The sequence below is a fragment of the Taeniopygia guttata genome, chromosome 9 (genome assembly GCF_048771995.1).
Source record: "Taeniopygia guttata chromosome 9, bTaeGut7.mat, whole genome shotgun sequence".
In the NCBI taxonomy this organism is placed as follows: Eukaryota; Metazoa; Chordata; class Aves; order Passeriformes; family Estrildidae; genus Taeniopygia; species Taeniopygia guttata.
Window position 1 is genome coordinate 26,090,028 of NC_133034.1, and position 8,929 is coordinate 26,098,956.

Here is an 8,929-nt window from a genome sequence, read left to right on the forward strand (position 1 = left end):
TCTAACTTCCTTTCAGATGCAGACAGTTCAAATCTGTGGCAGAGGGCACCAGTCCTGGGTGAGTATCTTCCCATGAGCAGGTCGGTCATTGTTTGCATTTGCAGGGGAAGCGTAAATGGGTGACTGTGTTACAGCGGTGTTCTTTGCCTTTATTTTTAGGAGGTCCAGACAGATAGCAGCAGTCAAGGCCCAGGGTGCCAGGTGAGCAGTGGACAGAAGCAGTTGTTTTTGCTCAGGTTTCAGTTTTTGGTGCAACTGTAAGCAACCATTCTTGTTTGTGTACTTTGGGGAATCCCCTCAGAGTATGCATAGCAGCTGTCACCAGCTGGCCGATGGACTGGGTTTCCTGTGCTTTATGAGACCTCTGGAAGTATAGCAGGACTCTGTGATGAAGCCTAAAAATTTTGTATTTCAGGGTCCCACCCTGGTAGCCCAGAGGAATGGACAAGGAATTGCGGTGAGTCGGGGAGGTAGGGAGGAGGAGTGTGGGTACACTCAAGTTTCAGCAATGCCACATCACCCCCTCTCCACTTAACCTCTCTGTACCCGGAGATGATGCTGTCGGCCTCGAAGCACACCTGAGGGGTATGGCCTGGGCATTCTGAGGAGGATGGTGAATAGCAGAATTATCAGGTTTTGGCCGATGTGTTGTTAAGACTGTGCACTGATGTTTGGTTTTCTTTCTCTTGGCAGACCAAGAGGTGACAGCTGGAACTTACCAGACAGGCAGACGGCCTTTTTCTGCAGCCAACAGGGATTTGCATCCCCAGATGCATGCAAGATAAGTGGAGGGTTATGACCCACAGAGCGGATGGAGGTGGGGTGCCAGGTTGGGACTTTCTAGAAGAGGTTTTTGTGTCTGTAGTAGAGATGGGGATGTCCAAGAAGCATCCCCTTAGGTCACCTAAAGGGACAGTGTCTGTTTTGATCTCTGTGCTGAGGTGTACAGGGCAGAGCAGTTCCGGTGTGTGTCCTGTCACTTGTCTCTGGTGCACTCTGTGTTCTTTGGGTCTCTCGGTCCTTTCTTCTCATCAAAAGCTCTTTCTCCCTCTCCTGTCCCCTTGTTTGTCATGTCCTGTCCTGTGTCACGGGTATCTGCACATATTCATCCCGGAGCTGCTCTGCCCTGCTGCATAGCCTGTAATAGCACAAGTGCTGGGGACTTGAAATTTGTAATGCAGGGTGTAGTTGGGCTCTAGACTGGATTAAGAGATTGCCATAACATGTTTGGTACTGTTAAGTTTTCCTGCAGCTGTTTGACCCTAGTCCTAACTTCCTTTCAGATGCATACAGTTCAAATCTGTGGAAGAGGGCACCAGTCCTGGGTGAGTATCTTCCCATGAGCAGGTCATTGTTTGCATTTGCAGGGGAAGCCTTAATGGTGACTGTGTTACAGCGGTGTTCTTTGCCTTTATTTTTAGGAGGTCCAGGCAGATAGCAGCTGTCAAGGCCAAGTCTGCCAGGTGAGCAGTGGAGAGAAGCAGTTGTTCTTGCTCAGGTTTCAATTTTTGGTGCAACTGTAAGCACGCTTTTTTGTTTGTGTGCTTTAGGGAATCCACTGCGAGTATGCCAAGCCCCTGTCACCAGCTGGCCGATGGACCGGGTTTCCTGCACTTATGAGCCCTCTGGAAGTATTACAGGACCCTGTGATGAAGCCTACCGGTTTTGTATTTCAAGGTCCCCTCCTGGTAGCCCAGAGGAATGGCCGAGGAGTTGTGGTGAGTTGGGGAGGTTGGGAGGAGGAGCAAGGGTCCTCTGAAGTTTCAGCAATGCCGCGTCACCTTGTCTCCACTTAACCTAGGTGTACCCTGTGTTGAAGGTGTCGGCCTCCAAGCACGCCTGAGGTGCGTGGCCTGAGCATTCTTAGGAAACGGTGAGTAGCAGAATTGTCAGGTTTTGGCCGATGTACTGTTAAGGTTGTGCACTGATGTTTGGTTTTCTTTCTCTTGTCAGACCAAGAGAGAACAGCCTGGTGACAACTGGAATTTCCCAGACCGGCAGGAGGCCTCCTTCTGCACCTGATGAGGATTTGCATCCCCAGATATGTGCAAGATAAGTCGAGGGTTACGACCCACAAAGGGGATGGAAGAGTGGTGCCAGGTTGGGACTCCGCAGGAGGGGTTTTTGAGTCAATTTTGGAGATGGGGATGTCCAAGAAGCATCCCCTTAGGCCACCTAAAGCGCAAGTGTCTGTTTCGATATCTGTGCTGAGGTGCACAGGGCAGAGCAGTTCCGGTGTGTGTCCTGTCACTTGTCTCTGGTGCACTCTGTGTTCTTTGGGTCGCTCAGTCCTTTCTTCTCATCTAAAGCTGTCTCTCCCTCTCCTGTCCCCTCCTTTGTCACGTCCTGTCCTGTGTCACGGGTGTCTGCACATATTCATCCCGGAGCTGCTCTGCCCTGCTGCATAGCCTGTAACAGCCCAAGTCCTGGGGGCTTGAAATTTGTAATGCAGGGTGTAGTTTGGCTCTAGACTGGATTAAGAGATTGCCGTAACATGTTTGGTACTGTTAAGTTTTTCTGCAGCTGTTTGACACTAGTCCTAACTTCCTTTCAGATACAGACAGTTCAAATCTGTGGCAGTGGCTCCAGTCCTGGGTGAGGACCTTCCAATGAGCAGGTCAGTCATTGTTTGCAATTGCAGGGGAAGCCTAAATGGTGACTCTATTACAGTGGAGTTCTTTGCCTTTATTTTTAGGAGGTCCAGGCAGATAGCAGCTGTCAAGGCCAAGTCTGCCAGGTGAGCAGTGGAGAGAAGCACTTGTTCTTGCTCAGGTTTCAGTTTTTGGTGCAACTGTAAGCATCATTTCTTGTTTGTGTGCTTTAGGGAATCCACTAGGAGTATGCCAAGCCCCTATCACCAGCTGGCTGATGGACCAGGTTTCCTGCACTTATGAGCCCTCTGGAAGTATTACAGGACCCTGTGATGAAGCCTACCAATTTTGTATTTCAAGGACTTCTCCTGGTAGCCCAGATGACTGGCCGAGGAGTTGCAGTGAGTCGGTGAGGTAGGGAGGAGTGAGAGTCCACTCGAGTTTCAGCAATGCCATGTAACGTTGTTTCCACTTAACCTAGCTGTACCCTGCAATGACGGCGTCAGAATCCAAGCAGACCTGAAGCGTCCAGGCCAAGTACATGTCCATTTTGAGGAGAATGGTGAGTAGCAAAATTATCAGGTTTTGGCAGATGTGCTGTTAAGACTGTGTACTGATGTTTGGTTTTCTTTCTCTTGGCAGACCAAGAGGTGACAGCTGGAACTTACCAGACAGGCAGACGGCCTTTTTCTGCAGCCAACAGGGATTTGCATCCCCAGATGAATGCAAGATAAGTGGAGGGTTATGACCCACAGAGCGGATGGAGGTGGGGTGCCAGGTTGGGACTTTCTAGAAGAGGTTTTTGTCTGTTTTAGAGATGGGGATGTCCAAGAAGCGTCCCCTTAGGTCACCTAAAGGGAAAGTGTCTGTTTTGATCTCTGTGCTGAGGTGCACAGGGCAGAGCAGTTCCGGTGTGTGTCCTGTCACTTGTCTCTGGTGCACTCTGTGTTCTTTGGGTCTCTCGGTCCTTTCTTCTCATCAAAAGCTCTCTCTCCCTCTCCTGTCCCCTCCTTTGTCACGTCCTGTCCTGTGTCACGGGTGTCTGCACATATTCATCCCGGAGCTGCTCTGCCCTGCTGCATAGCCTGTAACAGCCCAAGTCCTGGGGGCTTGAAATTTGTAATGCAGGGTGTAGTTTGGCTCTAGACTGGATTAAGAGATTGCCGTAACATGTTTGGTACTGTTAAGTTTTTCTGCAGCTGTTTGACACTAGTCCTAACTTCCTTTCAGATACAGACAGTTCAAATCTGTGGCAGTGGGCTCCAGACCTGGGTGAGGACCTTCCAATGAGCAGGTCAGTCATTGTTTGCAATTGCAGGGGAAGCCTAAATGGTGACTCTATTACAATGGAGTTTTTTGCCTTTATTTTTAGGAGGTCCAGGCAGATAGCAGCTGTCACGGCCAAGTCTGCCAGGTGAGCAGTGGAGAGAAGCACTTGTTCTTGCTCAGGTTTCAGTTTTTGGTGCAACAGTAAGCATGCTTTTTTGTTTGTGTGCTTTAGGGAATCCACTGGGAGTATGCCAAGCCCTTGTCACCAGCTGGCTGATGGACCAGGTTTCCTGCACTTATGAGCCCTCTGGAAGTATTACAGGACCCTGTGATGAAGCCTACCAATTTTGTATTTCAAGGTCTTCTCCTGGTAGCCCAGACGACTGGCCGAGGAGTTGCAGTGAGTCGGTGAGGTAGGGAGGAGTGAGAGTCCACTCGAGTTTCAGCAATGCCATGTAACGTTGTTTCCACTTAACCTAGCTGTACCCTGCAATGACGGCGTCAGAATCCAAGCAGACCTGAAGCGTCCAGGCCAAGTACATGTCCATTTTGAGGAGAATGGTGAGTAGCAAAATTATCAGGTTTTGGCAGATGTGCTGTTAAGACTGTGTACTGATGTTTGGTTTTCTTTCTCTTGGCAGACCAAGAGGTGACAGCTGGAACTTACCAGACAGGCAGATGGCCTTTTTCTGCAGCCAACAGGGATTTGCATCCCCAGATGAATGCAAGATAAGTGGAGGGTTATGACCCACAGAGCGGATGGAGGTGGGGTGCCAGGTTGGGACTTTCTAGAAGAGGTTTTTGTCTGTTTTAGAGATGGGGATGTCCAAGAAGCGTCCCCTTAGGTCACCTAAAGGGAAAGTGTCTGTTTTGATCTCTGTGCTGAGGTGCACAGGGCAGAGCAGTTCCGGTGTGTGTCCTGTCACTTGTCTCTGGTGCACTCTGTGTTCTTTGGGTCTCTCGGTCCTTTCTTCTCATCAAAAGCTCTCTCTCCCTCTCCTGTCCCCTCCTTTGTCACGTCCTGTCCTGTGTCACGGGTGTCTGCACATATTCATCCCGGAGCTGCTCTGCCCTGCTGCATAGCCTGTAACAGCCCAAGTCCTGGGGGCTTGAAATTTGTAATGCAGGGTGTAGTTTGGCTCTAGACTGGATTAAGAGATTGCCGTAACATGTTTGGTACTGTTAAGTTTTCCTGCAGCCTTTTGACACTAGTTCTAACTTCCTTTCAGATGCAGACAGTTCAAATCTGTGGCAGTGGGCTCCAGTCCTGGATGAGGAACTTCCCATGAGCAGGTCATTGTTTGCAATTGCAGGGGAAGCCTAAATGGTGACTCTATTACAGTGGAGTTTTTTGCCTTTATTTTTAGGAGGTCCAGGCAGATAGCAGCTGTCAAGGCCAAGTCTGCCAGGTGAGCAGTGGAGAGAAGCACTTGTTCTTGCTCAGGTTTCAGTTTTTGGTGCAACTGTAAGCATGCTTTTTTGTTTGTGTTCTTTAGGGAATCCACTGGGTGTATGCCAAGCCCCTGTCACCGGCTGGCCGATGGACCGGGTTTCCTGCACTTATGAGCCCTCTGGAAGTATTACAGGACCCTGTGATGAAGCCTACCGGTTTTGTATTTCAAGGTCCCCTCCTGGTAGCCCAGAGGAAAGGCCGAGGAGTTGTGGTGAGTTGGGGAGGTTGGGAGGAGGAGCAAGGGTCCTCTGAAGTTTCAGCAATGCCGCGTCACCTTGTCTCCACTTAACCTAGGTGTACCCTGTGTTGAAGGTGTCGGCCTCCAAGCACGCCTGAGGTGCGTGGCCTGAGCATTCTTAGGAAACGGTGAGTAGCAGAATTGTCAGGTTTTGGCCGATGTACTGTTAAGGTTGTGCACTGATGTTTGGTTTTCTTTCTCTTGTCAGACCAAGAGAGAACAGCCTGGTGACAACTGGAATTTCCCAGACCGGCAGGAGGCCTCCTTCTGCACCTGATGAGGATTTGCATCCCCAGATATGTGCAAGATAAGTCGAGGGTTACGACCCACAAAGGGGATGGAAGAGTGGTGCCAGGTTGGGACTCCGCAGGAGGGGTTTTTGAGTCAATTTTGGAGATGGGGATGTCCAAGAAGCATCCCCTTAGGCCACCTAAAGCGCAAGTGTCTGTTTCGATATCTGTGCTGAGGTGCACAGGGCAGAGCAGTTCCGGTGTGTGTCCTGTCACTTGTCTCTGGTGCACTCTGTGTTCTTTGGGTCGCTCGGTCCTTTCTTCTCATCTAAAGCTGTCTCTCCCTCTCCTGTCCCCTCCTTTGTCACGTCCTGTCCTGTGTCACGGGTGTCTGCACATATTCATCCCGGAGCTGCTCTGCCCTGCTGCATAGCCTGTAACAGCCCAAGTCCTGGGGGCTTGAAATTTGTAATGCAGGGTGTAGTTTGGCTCTAGACTGGATTAAGAGATTGCCGTAACATGTTTGGTACTGTTAAGTTTTTCTGCAGCTGTTTGACACTAGTCCTAACTTCCTTTCAGATACAGACAGTTCAAATCTGTGGCAGTGGCTCCAGTCCTGGGTGAGGACCTTCCAATGAGCAGGTCAGTCATTGTTTGCAATTGCAGGGGAAGCCTAAATGGTGACTCTATTACAGTGGAGTTCTTTGCCTTTATTTTTAGGAGGTCCAGGCAGATAGCAGCTGTCAAGGCCAAGTCTGCCAGGTGAGCAGTGGAGAGAAGCACTTGTTCTTGCTCAGGTTTCAGTTTTTGGTGCAACTGTAAGCATCATTTCTTGTTTGTGTGCTTTAGGGAATCCACTAGGAGTATGCCAAGCCCCTATCACCAGCTGGCTGATGGACCAGGTTTCCTGCACTTATGAGCCCTCTGGAAGTATTACAGGACCCTGTGATGAAGCCTACCAATTTTGTATTTCAAGGACTTCTCCTGGTAGCCCAGACGACTGGCCGAGGAGTTGCAGTGAGTCGGTGAGGTAGGGAGGAGTGAGAGTCCACTCGAGTTTCAGCAATGCCATGTAACGTTGTTTCCACTTAACCTAGCTGTACCCTGCAATGACGGCGTCAGAATCCAAGCAGACCTGAAGCGTCCAGGCCAAGTACATGTCCATTTTGAGGAGAATGGTGAGTAGCAAAATTATCAGGTTTTGGCAGATGTGCTGTTAAGACTGTGTACTGATGTTTGGTTTTCTTTCTCTTGGCAGACCAAGAGGTGACAGCTGGAACTTACCAGACAGGCAGATGGCCTTTTTCTGCAGCCAACAGGGATTTGCATCCCCAGATGAATGCAAGATAAGTGGAGGGTTATGACCCACAGAGCGGATGGAGGTGGGGTGCCAGGTTGGGACTTTCTAGAAGAGGTTTTTGTCTGTTTTAGAGATGGGGATGTCCAAGAAGCGTCCCCTTAGGTCACCTAAAGGGAAAGTGTCTGTTTTGATCTCTGTGCTGAGGTGCACAGGGCAGAGCAGTTCCGGTGTGTGTCCTGTCACTTGTCTCTGGTGCACTCTGTGTTCTTTGGGTCTCTCGGTCCTTTCTTCTCATCAAAAGCTCTCTCTCCCTCTCCTGTCCCCTCCTTTGTCACGTCCTGTCCTGTGTCACGGGTGTCTGCACATATTCATCCCGGAGCTGCTCTGCCCTGCTGCATAGCCTGTAACAGCCCAAGTCCTGGGGGCTTGAAATTTGTAATGCAGGGTGTAGTTTGGCTCTAGACTGGATTAAGAGATTGCCGTAACATGTTTGGTACTGTTAAGTTTTCCTGCAGCCTTTTGACACTAGTTCTAACTTCCTTTCAGATGCAGACAGTTCAAATCTGTGGCAGTGGGCTCCAGTCCTGGATGAGGAACTTCCCATGAGCAGGTCATTGTTTGCAATTGCAGGGGAAGCCTAAATGGTGACTGTATTACAGTGGAGTTTTTTGCCTTTATTTTTAGGAGGTCCAGGCAGATAGCAGCTGTCAAGGCCAAGTCTGCCAGGTGAGCAGTGGAGAGAAGCACTTGTTCTTGCTCAGGTTTCAGTTTTTGGTGCAACTGTAAGCATGCTTTTTTGTTTGTGTTCTTTAGGGAATCCACTGGGTGTATGCCAAGCCCCTGTCACCAGCTGGCCGATGGACCGGGTTTCCTGCACTTATGAGCCCTCTGGAAGTATTACAGGACCCTGTGATGAAGCCTACCGGTTTTGTATTTCAAGGTCCCCTCCTGGTAGCCCAGAGGAAAGGCCGAGGAGTTGTGGTGAGTTGGGGAGGTTGGGAGGAGGAGCAAGGGTCCTCTGAAGTTTCAGCAATGCCGCGTCACCTTGTCTCCACTTAACCTAGGTGTACCCTGTGTTGAAGGTGTCGGCCTCCAAGCACGCCTGAGGTGCGTGGCCTGAGCATTCTTAGGAAACGGTGAGTAGCAGAATTGTCAGGTTTTGGCCGATGTACTGTTAAGGTTGTGCACTGATGTTTGGTTTTCTTTCTCTTGTCAGACCAAGAGGGAACAGCCTGGTGACAACTGGAATTTCCCAGACCGGCAGGAGGCCTCCTTCTGCACCTGATGAGGATTTGCATCCCCAGATATGTGCAAGATAAGTCGAGGGTTGTGACCCACAGAGGGGAAGGAAGAGAGGTGCCAGGTTGGGACTCCGCAGGAGGGGTTTTTGAGTCAATTTTGGAGATGGGGATGTCCAAGAAGCATCCCCTTAGGCCACCTAAAGCGCAAGTGTCTGTTTCGATATCTGTGCTGAGGTGCACAGGGCAGAGCAGTTCCGGTGTGTGTCCTGTCACTTGTCTCTGGTGCACTCTGTGTTCTTTGGGTCTCTCGGTCCTTTCTTCTCATCAAAAGCTCTCTCTCCCTCTCCTGTCCCCTCCTTTGTCACGTCCTGTCCTGTGTCACGGGTGTCTACACATAGTCATCCCGGAGCTGCTCTGCCCTGCTGCATAGCCTGTAATAGCACAAGTGCTGGGGACTTGAAATTTGTAATGCAGGGTGTAGTTGGGCTCTAGACTGGATTAAGAGATTGCCATGACATGTTTGGTACTGTTAAGTTTTCCTGCCGCCTTTTGACACTAGTTCTAACTTCCTTTCAGATGCAGACAGTTCAAATCTGTGGCAGTGGGC

General features: G+C 50.1%; 1 long non-coding RNA gene across 1 annotated transcript; it reads left to right on the forward strand.

The window, feature by feature from the left end:
* Nucleotides 1–358: 358 nt before the first annotated feature.
* On the forward strand, nt 359–5,516 carry LOC121470438 (uncharacterized). Its single transcript, XR_012057383.1, has 13 exons — nt 359–1,463; nt 1,551–1,718; nt 1,802–1,873; nt 1,954–2,617; nt 2,696–2,737; nt 2,825–3,153; nt 3,234–3,885; nt 3,964–4,005; nt 4,093–4,260; nt 4,341–4,421; nt 4,502–5,153; nt 5,228–5,269; nt 5,357–5,516. It is a non-coding gene; the product is annotated as an uncharacterized lncRNA (long non-coding RNA).
* Nucleotides 5,517–8,929: the final 3,413 nt, after the last annotated feature.